Source organism: Oncorhynchus tshawytscha, linkage group LG21 (assembly GCF_018296145.1).
Source record: "Oncorhynchus tshawytscha isolate Ot180627B linkage group LG21, Otsh_v2.0, whole genome shotgun sequence".
Lineage (NCBI taxonomy): Eukaryota > Metazoa > Chordata > Actinopteri > Salmoniformes > Salmonidae > Oncorhynchus > Oncorhynchus tshawytscha.
The window spans coordinates 24,607,075-24,623,930 of record NC_056449.1 but is presented as its reverse complement, the minus strand read 5'-3'; positions in this window follow the sequence as shown (position 1 = coordinate 24,623,930).

Here is a 16,856-nt window from a genome sequence, read left to right as displayed (position 1 = left end):
GTTAACCAACTGTTCCTAGGCCATCACTGAAAAAAAGAATTTGTTCTTAACTGACTTGCCTAGTTAAATAAAGCTAAAATAAAAAATAAACAATTACAGTGGCAAAGTCACAATAATCACAAGAATGGCTTCAGAGCAAGGGTCTTTAAATTAAAGATCCAGGCAGCCTCTTATTTTAACAATAAATTATCAAGGTCACCCCCTCTCCTAGGGAGGGTGACATGTTCGATGCCAAGATGTAACTGGCAAAATAGAGGAAACACCAACATAAAGTGTCTAAATAGGGCATTGGGCCACCAGAACAGCTTCAATTCACCTTGGCATAGATTCTACAACTGTCCGGAACTCTATTGGAGGGATGCAACACCATCCTGAGAAATTCCATAATTTGGGGGAGGGGGTTTGTTGGTGGTGGTGGAAAACGCTGTTTCAGGCGTCACTCCATAATCTCCCATAAGTGTTCAATTGGGTTGAGATCTGGTGACTGAGACACACACACGCACACACGCACGCACACACACACACACTAACACACACACACACACTTTAAATCCCCTGTGCTCCTTTGAGACCCCTCTTCAAAGTCAGTGGGATCTTCTTCTAGTCATGGTAACCAAAATAATGGGCTACTGGGCATTTTTATACATGAATCACGGATGTTTAAATTGCTTAATTAACTCAGGAACCACGCCTTTGTGGAAGCACCTGCCTCCAAAATACTTTGTATCCCTCATTTACAAGTGTTTCCTTTATTTTGGCAGGTACCTGTATATCCTGAGTAGAAAATGGGTGCAGCAGCTCACTATTAGTCTAAAAGAATGCCATTGTGATCATATTCAACCTTTTCCCTCAATCGATGCATGTCAACCCTGGGTTGATGCATATCCTCAGTAAAGACTGCCGTCAATACATCTCAGATCATCTTTCAATTCTTACAGTCATGTGGGCTATTGTCTCATTCATACAGACTTGTGGCAGAAAATATGCTTGTACATTTTGGCAATCAACATTACCCCTTTCAGACTAACATGCTGAATTAATCAACAGCTTGATGTTACTGTTAATTAACATGTTAGTGGGAATTCAATGGGTAACCCTGTCCATTGGACCCCAATAAAGGCATCCGCATGCTTCCCATCTGAAACAGTTCGGAGCAGTTTGTGCATACTGTATATTATGATAACATTTTGTGATGTTTTGGTTCGGTTTGGTCTTCAGCAAGGGTTGTTCGGCTGCTACTGTACACAAAACGAAGTTGGTAGCCGAAGTCTGGAGCCAAAGTCTTCGCCCCCTTCGTCAGTGAAGGTCAACAGTAGGGATTCTTCAATGAAGTGTTTGTTGTAAATCAACGAGAGACTAATCGTTTTCATGCACATTTTTTCACTTGAGAAATACTGCATTAAACATCAAATCAAATCAAAGTTTATTTGTCACGTGCGCCGAATAGAACAGACCTTACAGTGAAATACTTACTTACAGGCTCTAACCAATAGTGCAAAAAAAGGTAGTAGGTGAACAATAGGTAAGTAAAGAAATAAAAACAACAGTAAAAAGACAGTGAAAAATAACAGTAGTGAGGCCATAACTGTAGCGAGGCTACATACAGACACCGATTAGTCGGGCTGATTGAGGTAGTGTGTACATGTAGATATGGTTAAAGTGACTATGCATATATGATGAACAGAGAGTAGCAGTAGCGTAAAAGAGGGGTTGGCGGGTGGTGGGTAGAGGGACACAGTGCAGATAGCCCGGTAGGCCAATGTGCGGGAGCACTGGTTGGTCGGCCCAATTGAGGTACTATGTACATAAATGTATAGTTAAAGTGACTATGCATATATGAGTATCAGCAGCGTAGAAGAGGGGTTGGGGAGGGTGCACACAATGCAAATAGTCCGGGTAGCCATTTGATTACCTGTTCAGGAGTCTTATGGCTTGGGGGTAAAAACTGTTGAGAAGCCTTTTTGTCCTAATCTTCGCACTCCGGTACCGCTTGCCATGCGGTAGTAGAGAGAACAGTCTATGACTGGGGTGGCTGGGGTCTTTGACAATTTTTAGGGCCTTCCTCTGACACCGCCCGGTGTAGAGGACCTGGATGGAAGGCAGCTTAGCCCCAGTGATGTACTGGGCCGTACGCCCTACCCTCTGTAGTGCCTTGCAGTCGGAGGCCGAGCAATTGCAATACCAGGCAGTGATGCAACAAGTCAGGATGGTCTCGATGTTGCAGCTGTAGAACCTTTTGAGGATCTCAGGACCCATGCCAAATCGTTTTAAGTTTCCTGACAGGGAATAGGCTTTGTTGTGCCCTCTTCACGACTATCTTGTTGTGTTTGCACCATTCTAGTTTGTTGGTGATGTGGACACCAAGGAACTTGAAGCTCTCAACCTGCTCCACCACAGCCCCGTCGATGAGAATGGGGGCATGCTCGGTCCTCCTTTTCCTGTAGTAGTCCACAATCATCTCCTTAGTCTTGGTTAAGTTGAGGGATAGGTTGTTATTCTGGCACCACCCGGCCAGGTCTCTGACCTCCTCCCTAGAGGCAATCTTGTCGTTGTCGGTGATCAGGCACACTGTTGTGTCGTCGGCAAACTTAATGATGGTGTCGTGCCTGGCCATGCAGTTATGGGTGAACAGGTAGTACAGGAGGGGACTGAGCACGCACCCCTGGGGGGCTCCAGTGTTGAGGATCGGTGTGGCAGATGTGTTGCTACCTCCCATCAACACCTGGGGACAGTGCTTCAGGAAGTCCAGGATCCAGTTGCAGAGGGAGGTGTTTAGTCCCAGGATCCTTAGCTTAGTGATGAGCTTTGAGGGTACTATGGTGTTGAACGCTGAGCTGTAGTCAATGAATAGCATTCTCACATAGATGTTCCTTTTGTTCAGGTGGGAATGGGCAGTGTGGAGTGCAATAAAGATTGCATCATCTGTGGATCTGATTGGGCGGTATGCAAATTGGAGTGGGTCTAGAGTTTCTGGGATAATGGTGTTGATGTGAGCCATTACCAGCCTTTCAAAGCACTTCCTGGCTACGGACATGAGTGCTATGGGTCTGTAGACATTTAGGCAGGTAGCCTTCATGTTCTTGGGCACAGGGACTATGGTGGTCTGCTTGAAACATGTTGGTATTACAGACTCAATCAGGGACATCTGCCACTTGGTCAGCCCGGAGCGCACATCCTGGTAATCCATCTGGCCCCGCAGCCTTGTGAATGTTGACCTGTTTAAAGGTCTTACTCACGTCGGCTATGGAGAGCGTGATCACACAGTCGTCCGAAACAGCTGATGCTCTCATGCATGCCTCAGTGTTGCTTGCCTCGAAGTGAACATAGAAGTGATTTAGCTCGTCTGGTAGGCTCATGTCACTGGGCAGCTCGCAGCTGTGCTTCCCTTTGTAGTCTGTAATAGTTTGCAAGCCCTGCCACATAAGACGAGCGTAGGAGCTAGTGTGGCAGGGCTTGCAAACTATTATGTGGCAGGACTTGCTAACTATTTACATCTTAGTTAGATGTAAAATTGTGCAACCAAGATCTCCTCTGCAAAAAAAGCCTTCTGTACCTGTGTTTGATAAATAGCAGTGTTAAATTCAGACCCCTTCCCTTTTCACACATTTTGTTACGTTACAGCCTTATTCTAAATTGTATTAAATATTTTTTCATCAATCTACATACATCAATCTACATACAATATCCCATAATGACAAAGTGAAAACAGGTTTTTAGAAATTTTTGCAAATGTATTAGAAATAAGATATACAGATAACAGATATACCTTATTTACATATGTATTCAGACTCTTTGCTATGAGACTCGAAATTGAGCTAAGGTGCATCCTGGTTCCATTGACCATCCTTGAGATGTTTCTACAACTTGATTGGAGTCCACCTGTGGTACATTCAATTGATTGGACATGACTTGGAAAGGCACCCACCTGTCTATATGAGGTCTCACAGTTGACAGTGTATGTCAAGAAGAGGAGTGTGCAAAGCTGTCATCAAGGCAAAGGGTGGCTACTTTGAAGAATCTCAAATGTAAAATAGATTTTGATTTGTTTAACACTTTTTTTGGTTACTTCATGATTCCATATGTGTTATTTCATAGTTTTGATGTCTTCACTATTTTTCTACAATGTAGAAATTAGTAAAAAATAAAGAAAAACCCTGGAATAAGTAGGGGTGTCCAAACTTTTGACTGGTACTGTATATATTTAATCTCATTTTAACATTCTGTCATATGTTAAAATTAGTTCAACTTCATTAAAAAAAATAGTTTTCCCATCTCAAGAGGTTAATTAAAAAATGACTATAGAAAATGCCTATTAAGTGCCAAATAAAGTAACAGGATTCACAATTTAATCTTGAAACAGCCATTAATCCCCTTGTTGGTGACAGGGGAATGGTCGTTTTTTGTGTGTAACAGGGAGGGGCAATTGAAAGTAAGCTTCAGAAAAATAATCTATGGGTAACAGGGTTGACATGTTATGTTCCACCACAAAACACCAGAAGATGGACAAAAAAGGGTAGAACCAGCTCACCTGCTTTTACACTAAGGTTTGACTATTGGATGTTCAATGTTTCTTTTGCAAAAATGTAATTTCACCACATAAAAAGGGGGTCCAGTTCACCTTACAGGGTTGACCTTAAAATAAGGGACATACAGTGTGGAGAACAAGTATTTGATACACTGCCGATTTTGCAGGTTTTCCTACTTACAAAGCATGTAGAGGTCTGTAATTTGTATCATAGGTACACTTCAACTGTGAGAGACGGAATCTAAAACAAAAATCCAGAAAATCACATTGTATGATGTATGATTTTTAAGTAATTAATTTGCATTTTATTGCATGACATAAGTATTTGATCACCAACCAACCAGTAAGAATTCCGGCTCTCACAGACGTGTTAGTTTTTCTTTAAGAAGCCCTCCTGTTCTCCACTCATTACCTGTATTAACTGCACCTGTTTGAACTCGTTACCTGTATAAAAGACACCTGTCCACACACTCAATCAAACAGACTCCCTCTCCACAATGGCCAAGAGCAGAGAGCTGTGTAAGGACAGCAGGGATAAAATTGTAGACGTGCACAAGGCTGGGATGGGCTACAGGACAATAGGCAAGCAGCTTGGTGAGAAGGCAACAACTGCTGGTGCAATTATTAGAAAATGGAAGAAGTTCAAGATGACGGTCAATCACCCTCGGTCTGGGGCTCCATGCAAGATCTCACCTCGTGGGGCATCAATGATCATGAGGAAGGTGAGGGATCAGCCCAGAACTACACGGCAGGACCTGGTCAATGACCTGAAGAAAGTTGGTACCACAGTCTCAAAGAAAACCACTGTATGTAAATGAATCACTAATCATGTAAAATAAATAGTAATCTTCAGAAATGACTTAGTCAAAGGAACAAAATAACAAGGGCTTTTGTAGCCTAGTGGTTAAGAGCTTTGGGCCAGTCACCGAAAGGTCGCTGGTTCGAATTCCTGAACTAACTATAGTTGAAAAAGCTGTTGATGTGCCCTTGAGCAAGGCACTCAACCCTAATTGCTCTGGATAAGAGCATCTGCTAAATGACTAAAATATAAATGTAATGGTGAAATCTTGGGATTAAGTGTGCTAAAATCTTCCTAAATGTCACGGACATGTCAAAATGCTGAATTTTGGCACTTTAGCAAGTCTTTATTCATATTACAATGTTTTATTGAATTCTCCATGTGGTCTGTATTAAAGGGCACTTCAATTAATATGACAGGGTTTTAAAATTCAATACTGGTGCATAATTTCTACTTAAAGTATCAAAGGTTTGCAAAAGGCACTCATTTCGTGAAAAGGCCCACTTGATGACACACCCACCCACACACCCACACAGCCCTTCCCTCCAGCTCAGTCATGTTAGCATTGGAGAGAACCAGAGTAAAAGAAAATAACAGGTGTGTGTTGGTGGGTACTTTCATCATAAGTGTGTGAGATCGAGTCAATGTGTAGCCACCTTTCTGTAGGCTTTGTTTCCATTTTACTCTCTAGCAAACGGTTACATCTTGCATTGTGCAATTCCAGGAACTGTCTTTCCTACATAACAACCTGTCACAATCGTCATAATAAGTGGTCCAAAGTGCAGCATGATCTGGGTTCCATTTCGTTTTATTTCGAAGTGAAACTCACAGCAAAACAATAATCTCAAACGAACCTTGCCGCTAACAATCGTGCCAACAGGCAACTATCCATAGTCAAGATCCCACAAAACACAAAGGGGAAATGGCTGCCTAAATATGATCCCCAATCAGAGACAACGATAAACAGCTGCCTCTGATTGGGAACCATACCAGGCCAACAGAAATATTAAATCACCTAGATGGCCCACCCTAGTCACACCCCGACCTAACCAACATAGAGAATAAAAAGCTCTCTATGGTCAGGGCATGACACAACCATGTACTAGAAGTACTGTACTTTTACAATCTTGACCCGCCTTCAACAGCTGTTATGGTTCCAGTGTGTCATGTCACGACCATAACATTACTACCTTCCAATCTACTCGTTTTGCCAGTGTTGACCAAAAAGATGACGACAAGGGTTTCTCCATATTTTAGTTTAGTGGCATGCTACTAATCTAAGACATACTTACAAAAACGTGTTCCAGGTGCAACATGTATAGCTGTAATCCTCTCATGCTTTGTTTATTCCACTTAAGCCAAATGGATTGATTTCTACGTAAACACATTTTTGCTAAACTAAATCTAATCTTCCTCACTTTTACTTCCAAATCCTGGATACAAATCAATGAAAACAAGCTGATTCAGACATCAAAAAAACTTGTTGTAACTTTGAGCGGCACAGAAAATAGCCGGCTAAAAGAAAGAAAAAACATATTTCAGGGGAGACAGGAATGTTAAGGGTTTAATTTCTCGGCTCTAGTCAGAAGTTTTTCTTTTCAAGCTCCTGAGCTCAGAGTGGGGAACTAGACCTGTCACACAGTGACATCACACAGTTCCGCATCAGAGGATGATCAAAACCCCCCTCGGCTAGCTCTAGCATTGTCTGAGAGAAGTGCTGCTTCAAAAAAAGGAGAGATGGGGAAGGAGGTAGTATGGGGGGGATTGAGAGAAGAGGGGGGTCCTAGTCCATTATTATCCCTGCGTCTGAACAGCAGTGTGCAGGGTGCCAGGGTACATCATAATGAGAGCCCGGTTGCAGAGGATTTGTGCATTGCACGTCACGGATTCTAATTGCCAGTAAAGTGAATCTCTTCTTCGCTGATGGCCTTTAACAGCCAGTTATCAAAAGCAATCCTTCATCTTTCTCTTCTCCCCCCCCCCCACACACACCACAGTCGCGCCCCCCCCCACCCCTTCCTTCACTATGCCAGTGAGAGACAGCAGGAAATGGAAATATCCAAAGCATTTCAAATTCAGATTGATAATGGTGTTGGCTACTGTAGGATGTACAATGTTTTTTCCCAATCCAGGGCACAGTGATGATGCACTCAAGAGGTATATCTGTAACAACTGATTGTATTTACATCATCTGTTTTGTTTTCGATCCCTTCCTATGTAGATGTACAACTGGAATGATACTTTACCTTTACCTGGGCATTCATTTGGCAAATTTGTGTGTGTGTGTGCATTTGTATGCATGAATGTTCCAGTGTCACATTAATTCATTTGGTGACTTAATTTTCCCAGGTTTCAGTTAATGAATTACAGAAATATTTCTCTAGGAGGTGAGTCAGGTGCAGCACTCCCATTTCCGGGATAAAGTCCAGCTCACTTTCCCATGCTCAAAAAACTGGAGGTAACCTCAACAAGCAGGTCTCAACTTGACAATAATCACTCCTCAAACTCCCTCCATTTTTTATTTATTTAACTGGGCAAGTCAGTTAAGAACAAATTCTTATTTACAATGACGGCCTACTCCGGCCAAACACTAACCCGGACGACGCAGGGCCAATTTTGCACCGCCCTATGGGACTCCCGATCACGGACGGTGGTGATGCAGCTCAGGATCTGTAGTGATGCCTCTAGCACTGAGATGCAGTGCTTTAGACCGCTGCGCCACTCCATCCCTGCCTCTCTACTTTATTTATTAGCCTCCTGTCTATATCAGCCTTTGTTTCAATTCCATTTCTCTGTATCGCCTCTGTGTTCTCTTCATACAGGTCTGCCAGTGTTTTTCATTGGGTTCTAGAATGTTTTGTCAGCCTCGTTAACTTACTGTGAATAGTCACTGGATAATCTCATCAATCATATTGTAATGAACTTGGCATTGCTAAGGTTGATGACCATTAATGGAGCTAGTTTTTGTCAAGCAGCAGTAACTTGTTTTTATCTGGCCCTAAGTTCGAATCTCACGCAAAGGCCTGATGCAGCCATTTTATCTCAATATCAAATCATTTCTACATAACAATTAAGTACCTTGCTGTGATTGTTTTAAATTTAAAATGGTCAAAAATAGCTTCTTAGCAAAGAACAATTTCTCAAGCAAGAATTTTGTTTGGGCTGTCTGGGAGTGTTCTGAAAACTAGCTGTTATTGGGTGACAGGTTTGGAACTCTCTTTCTTATTGGTCTATCAACTAATTTACCACCTGGTGATGTCACCAGGCATGCCAAAACTCCATTCCACCAAAACAGGCTGCAATTTTAGGCTGTGTTTTCAAATAGCTCTTAGACTAAAAGGGCATTATCATCATTTTCACAATTTCACAGTATTATTTCAATATATATAAAATACAAGGAAATCATGTTTTTGACTGCACTGGGCCTTTAAGAACCTTGCCCTACCCACCCGAACACTGCACAAGACTGTGACTGTGGATGATTCTGTAGACTTAACCACAGTATGGGGATATTGTGGATACAGACTTAATTACAGTATGGGGGTATTGTGGATACAGACTTTATTACAGTATGGGGATATTGTGGATACAGACTTTATTACAGTATGGGGGTATTGTGGATACAGACTTTATTACAGTATGGGGATATTGTGGATACAGACTTTATTACAGTATGGGGGTATTGTGGGCACAGGAACAGAACCTGTGTGAAATCTCTGTCCTGACACACCGTCCTTATGAAACCCCACTCTTCAAAGATTCATTGGGATAGGTTGTATTCAACTATTCAACTTCCACATTTCTATTCTGGAGCATGAGGACTTCCAATCCAAATGTGACATCTCGCGAACTTATGCATTCAGGGGGGCACTTGCATTGACATCACTTTAGTCCTCTTTCCCAGGACTCAGACCATCCTTCCTGACGAGGAGGATACAAAGGCAGAAATAGAGGACAGCATGGATGGATGTGCCACAGAAGTCTGTTTCTATTATTGTGTTACTGTTTTTGAAGGAGCAAAGCTTTAAATATTTCCATACAGTTTGAGACCAAAAGTCTCATACCGTGAGAACCCTCTAATGGGTGACGACTGTAGCAATATTGACATTACTCACAATCATGGACATCTGCCTAGACACTGGTCTACGAACAGAGGACCTACCATGACCAACAGAGAGCTGTGGCATGCCATCATCTGGCGCCATAAGAAAGCATAAGTAAGTAAGCAAGCACATACTGTATGAATTCTTTTTCCAGTTCAATGTAAAAACATGCCAAGGGTCAACAACTTCCTTTTGAGTTTCCAACGTTCTTCTATTTCTGAATCAGCAGCAGGAATAATTCTAATCATGAAATGGCCATACACTACAGTTTTACTTGTTTATGCCTATAGAGCACAATGCATGCTTTCATTAAATTGGGGATTCTAGTACTCACTGATGACCTGTAATACAGAGTCATTTTTATTATTGTTGGTGAGAGAAAAATTATGATTCACTGACCATATAATTATACTGTGAAATTAGGAGATAAAAATAATAGCCATTGAATGAAAACATAATTGTTGTTCCTTCTAGGTTGATTTGAATAAGAAAGGGACATAATGTGAGCATTTAATGCATGAGCATTTCATGGAATTCTAATTTCCAACCCTGTAAATGAGAATATTAATTTGAATGTGGAACATGTACAACATAACAGTTACTGGCCTAAGGGTTGAACCATGTAGCCATAAACTGTATCAAGGGCTCATAATCAAAACACGAATAGTGTAGGGTAGGAAATAAAAGGGGGAAATAGAATGAACTGTGAAATAGCAAAATGGAACACCTATCACAGACCCTAAGGGAATATTTAAATGGCCACATAGGAGCTCTATGGAAAGATAATGAACAAACACTGTTTTTCAACAGAAACTCTTGGAGCATGAAGTTGGCTTCAATGTGTTTGTTGTTGCATAAACTGTGGTTTCCTCATCTGATTATCAGGTTAATAGCCTGGATATGTATACATACATTACCACATGCAATGTAGCACCTTCGCTTTTTAGCATGAGATTTCCGCTAAGACCCACATTTGACATCGGTGTGTATTCATTTCTCCTACAGAATATATTGCTACTATGAATACGTGACTTCAATATCATTGATGTTTCTTTGTCACTGACACACCATACCATAGATGAATAGATTTCTTGTTTGTGATTTTTTTCTGTCAACATTCAAATCAGTCACTAAGTGAAAGAACTATCAATAAAGGGACCTAAATAGTTTTTTAACCAGGAATATTGTGGTTCAACATTGTCATTGCAAGTTACTCAGTACATTACTAGTTGTGTTGACCCATCAAACAATATGAGGGAAATTATTAGGGACCTCTTGTTCTCTCACTGCATTTCAGTATTGCTTTTGCTACAATGATGACCACACGTGCCAGGTGAAATTATCATAGCATACTGTACATATTCTGCTCATCTGTAACCCAAGTTACATTTCAACACTTAAAACAGAATATGTGAGTGTGTAAGTGAGTACATCTCAAAAAAAACTCTAAACATACATGTCAAGGTAGTCCTTGCACTACACTTTGAAAACATGCCACAAATTCCATATATATAATTTTTCAACCCTTTAGTATTCAATTCAAACCACATGGCTAGTCTAGAGGAGTTATGCATGGTTTTCACTGTTTGATTCTCTCAAGGCCGAGTCCATTTGATGGTTCGAAGAGTTTAAGCCACTGATGTGGCATGGTGGGCACTTTTATGTGGCGTGAAAGTGTGCAATTGTAATGATAATGTGTGAAAGCGTCCAATTGTAATGATAATGTGGGCGGCTGGATGATTTTGATCATCCTCACAGTAGGTTTATATCGCTTGGCTCTCAAACTTTGCTGAGTTCACAGTACTTGAGAGAGGAGAAAAATCTGAAGATTACTGACCTGCACATAAAAATCCATGCAGGGAGGCTGTTGATTGGCCATATCAGCACTTAAAAATGTGTATAGGAGCAAGCTACACCAGTCTGCACTATTCACCATAGGAAAATTAATGGCTTGTAGAAACGGATTTGATGGTGACCTTGTACGTACAGTGGTGCCAGGCCTCTTAGCCTTTGTGTGGGCAAAAAAATGCATGTAGAAACTGCAGATTGCCCCTTTAATGTGCATAATGGTCAAGGCTGAAAATCAACATAACAGAATTGTTTTTGCAACATGCGTAAAATAGGTTGTACAGTTCAGTACAGTTTAGTACAGTACAGTTCAGTTCAGTACATCCATATTCAGTTGCCTTGCCCCCAGCTACAGTAGTACTAACGTATCCCCACTAATGGGAACTTATCTACACAGGAGCATTCATGAACATAAATAAACTGTCAAATCAATATAGTATTTCCTCCTACAGTATGTCTGCTTGATACTCCCATTGCTTCCTATTCATTTCCACATAGACAACATACTGTACAGTGCATGCATATTTGAGTTTGTGACTGAGCCTTGTCCTGTTTATTCCAATGAAGAAATTACTTCAGCTGTAGCCTAGTCTATGCATGACAGAAATTATGACAGTAAATAACACCCAAGTACATCCGCTCCGTTGAGCAATTTTGAGCCTTTGCCAAGGGACCTACCCACTTTAGCAATGTGTCTATCTACATAGTTTCTCACCAGATTGTTACAGTCACTCTCACTCACACAGACATTCCCATGCTGAGAGAGAAGACACTCACGAGTGACACACAGGAAACAGACAGTAAAAATCTTTGCTAATTGGAGAAAATGTGTCTACGTACAGTAACCCTGAATGACAAAATTATGTATTGTTGTCTTTCTTGTTTCCGAATACAAATCAGAGAGTGATTAACAGTGTGGCTCAACATTTAGCACCGGCTGGCACTCGCGGTTAAACTCCCCATCAAAATAAAGTACACTGTCAATTCCAAGCTGCGCAGTTCATCAGATTCTTCATATACAGTTGATAATATTCTCACCCATCAGACTATTGTCAATATAATATTATCTTTAGGCTAATTGTATTATAGGTGCTAAACTAGTTTTGATATAATTTAGGTGTAGTTTCAATGGGCCATCATCAGCTGCACAGGCCTGATGGGCGGAGCAATGACATGTCCTCTTAAAACTGCTTATAACACAAATTATGTTTGTGATATTAAGATTCTAACAATGATAGTGTGTTAAATAGACATATTTAGGAAAGGGGGGACATAACTTTAAAAATGGCAGAGTAATTAAAAGAGTAAATTAGTTTTGAGTCCGTTTTGAGCTCTCGGCTCTCCTAGTGTTCAAGTATTACATTTGTGGCCACCTAACCTAGCCTAGCATCTCCTGATCGCTGAGACAGTGAGAGGTTGCCTAGCCTAACCTAGCCTAGCCTACCATCTCCTGGTCGCTGAGACAGTGAGAGGTTGCCTAGCCTAACCTAGCCTAGCATCTCCTGATCGCTGAGACAGTGAGAGGTTGCCTAGCCTAGCCGACAATCTCCTGGTCACTGAGACAGTGAGAGGTTGCCAAACCTATTGTGATTATTACTGTTCTAACAGGGCATTATGTTCGGGTCTCATACTATTAATTATAGGCCTATGGTTTATTATGTGTAGATCTATGTGAGTCACATTTTAAATGCAAGACTCATGGATTTACATAGGCCTACAAGACTATTTGGTCAGTAATGTGAAATCACATGTTAGATGGTTTGTTGTGTGCAATCAATTACAGTAGGTCATAGGGTAGGCTATGCTTTTATGAGAATTTTATTATGATTTGAGTGGCCACATTTTGGCCCACTTACATTTTTGCTGGCCCTGCCATCAATGTATTTATGCCTACACCACTAGTCTGAAAGTTGGTTGAACATGCAAAACATTCTTGGTCCATAAAAACAGTCCACATTTATATTTTATTTATTTCACCAAGTAGGCTATTTGAGAACAAGTTCTGCGACTGCGACCTGGCCAAGATGAAGCAAAACAGTTCAACACAAACATCACAGAGTTACACATGGCAAAAACAAACATACAATCAATAATACAGTAGAAAAGTCTATATACAGCATGTGCAAATGATGTAGGATAAGGGAGGTAAGACAATAAATAGGCCATGGTGGCAAAGTAATTACAATATAGCAATTAAACACTGGAAAGGTAGAATGTGCAGAAGATGAATGTGCAAGTAGAGATACTGGGGTGCAAAGGAGCAAGATAAATAAATACAGTATGGGGATGAAGTAGATTGGATGGGCTATTTACAGATGGGCTATGTACAGGTGCAGTGATCTGTGAGCTGCTCTGACAGCTGGTGCTTAAAGCTAGTGGGGGAGGTAAGAGTCTCCAGCTTTAGTGATTTTTGCAGTTCGTTCAAGTCATTGGCAGCAGAGAACTGGAAGGAGAGGCAGCAAAAGGAAAAATTGGCTTTAGGGGTGACCTGTGAAATATACCTGCTGGAGCGCATGCTACGGGTGGGTGCTGCAATGGTGACCAGTGAGCTGAAATAAGGCAGGGCTTTACCTAGAGGAGACTTGTAGATGACCTGGAGCCAGTGGGTTTGGCGATGAATATGAAGCGAGGGCCAGCCAACGAGAGCATACAGTTTGCAGTGGTGGGTAGTATATGGGGCTTTGGTGACAAAACGGATGGCACTGTGATAGACTGCATCCAATTTGTTGAGTAGAGTGTTGGAGGCTATTTTGTAAATGACATCCCCAAAGTCGAGGATCGGTAGGATGGTCAGTTTTAGGAGGGTATGTTTGGCAGCATGAGTGAAGGATGCTTTGTTGCGATATAGGAAGCTGGATTGGATTTGGATTGGAGATGTTTAATATGAGTCTGAAAGGAGAGTTTACAGTCTAACCAGACACCTAGGTATTTGTAGTTGTCCACATATTCTATTCTAGTCAGAACCGTCCAGAGTAGTGATGCTGGATGGGCGGGCAGGTGCGGGCAACGATCGGTTGAAGAGCATGCATTTAGTTTTACTTGCATTTAAGAGCAGTTAGAGGCCACGGAAGGAGAGTTGTATCAAATCAAATTTCAAATCAAATTTATTTATACAGCCCTTCTTACATCAGCTGACATATCAAAGTGCTGTACAGAAACCCATCCTAAAACCCCATACAGCAAGCAATGCAGGTGTAGAAGCACTGTGGCTAGAAAAACTCCCTAGAAAGACCAAAACCTAGGAAGAAACCTAGAGAGGAACCAGGCTATGAGCGGTGGCCAGTCCTCTTCTGGCTGTGCCGGGTGGAGATTATAACAGAACATGGCCAAGATGTTCAAATGTTCATAAATTACCAGCATGGTCAAATAATAGTAATCACAGTGAACAGGTCAGCGTTCCATAGCCGCAGACTGAACAGTTGAAACTGGAGCAGCAGCACGGCCAGGTGGACGAGGGACAACAAGGAGTCATCATGCCAGGTAGTCCTGAGGCATGGTCCTAGGGCTCAGGTCCTCCGAGAGAGAGAAAGAGAGCATTAGAGAGAACATTCTTAAATTCACACAGGACACCGGATAAGACAGGAGAAATAGTCCAGATATAACAGACTGACCCTAGCCCCCTGACACAAACTACTGCAACATAAATACTGGAGGTTGAGACAGGAGGGGTCAGGAGACACTGTGGCCCCATCCGATGATTCCCCCAGACAGGGCAAAACAGGCAGGATATAACCCCACCCACTTTGCCAAAGCACAGCCCCCACACCACTTGAGGGATATCTTTAACCACCAACTTACCATGTATGGCATTGAAGCTCGTCTGGAGGTTAGTTAACACAGTGTCCAAAGAAGGGCCAGAGGTATACAGAATGGTGTCGTCTGCGTAGAGGTGGATCAAAGAATCACCAGCAGCAAGAGCGACATCTTTAATGTATACAGAGAAAAGAGTCGGCCCGAGAATTGAACTCCGTGGCACCCCCATAGAGACTGCCAGAGGTCCGGACAACAGGCCCTCCGATTTGACACACTGAACTCTATCAGAGAAGTAGTTGGTGAACCAAGCAAGGCAATCATTTGAGAAACCAAGGCTGTTGAGTCTGCCAATGAGAATGTTGTGATTGACAGAGTCGAAAGCCTTAGCCAGGTCGATGAATACGGCTGCACAGTAATATCTCTTATCGATGGCGGTTATGATATCGTTTAGGACCTTGAGCGTGGCTGATGTTTACCCATGACCAGCTTTGAAACCAGATTGCATAGTGGAGAAGGTACGGTGGGATTCGAAATGGTCGGTAATCTGTTTGTTAACTTGGCTTTCAAAGACCTTAGAAAGGCAGGGTGGAATAGATATAGGTCTGTAACAGTTTGGCTCTAGAGTGTCTCCCCGTTTGAAGAGGGGTATGACCGCGGCAGCCTTCCAATCTATGGGAATCTCAGACGATACGAAAGAGGTTGAACAGGCTAGTAGTAGGGGTTTCAATAATCTCGGCAGATCATTTTAGAAAGAGGGTCCAGATTGTCTAGCCCGGCTGATTTGTAGGGTCCAGATTTTGCAGCTCTTTCAGAACATCAGCTATCTGGATTTGGGTGAAGGAGAAGTGGGGGAGGCTTGGGCAAGTTGCTGTGGGGGTTGGAGGGCTGTTGATCAGGGTAGGGGTAGCCAGGTGGAAAGCATGGCCAGACGTAGAAAAATGCTTATTGAAATTCTCAATTATTGTGGATTTATCGGTGGTGACAGTGTTTCCTAGCCTCAGTGCAGTGGGCAGCTGGGAGGAGGTGCTCTTTTTCTCCATGGACTTTACAGTGTCCCAGAACATTTGTGAGTTTGTGCTACAGGATGAAAATTTCTGCTTGAAAAAGCTAGCCTTAGCATGTTTGTACCTAACTTCCCTGAAAAGTAGCATATCGATGCTAATGCAGAACGCCACAGGATGTTTTTGTGCTGGTTAAGGGCAGTCAGGTCTGAAGAAAACCAAGGGCTATATCTGTTCCTGGTTCTAAATGTTTTGAATGGGGCATGCTTATTGAAGATGGTGAAGAAGGCACTTATAAAGAATAATCAGGCATCCTCTACTGACGGGATGAGGTCAATATCCTTCCAGGATACCCGGGCCAGGACGATTAGAAAGGCCTGCTCGCTGAAGTGTTTTCAAGAGCGTTTGACAGTGAAGATGGGTCGTCGTTTGACCACAGACCCATTACGGATGCAGGCAATGAGGCAGTGATCACTGAGATCTTGGTTGAAAAGGTGTATTTGGAGGGCAAGTTGGTTAGGATGATATCTATGAGGGTGCCCGTGTTTAAGGATTTGGGGTTGTACCTGGTGGTTTCATTGATAATTTGTGTGAGATTGAGGGCATCAAGCTTAGATTGTACGATGGTCGGGGTGTTAAGCATGTCACAGTTTAGGTCACCTAGCAGCATGAGCTCTGAGGATAGATTGGGGGCAATCAATTCACATATGGTGTCCAGGGCACAGCTGGGGGCAGAGGGTGGTATATAGCAAGCGGCAACGGTGAGAGACTTGTTTCTGGAAAGGTGGATTTTTAAAAGTAGAAGCTCAAATTATTTGGGTACAGAC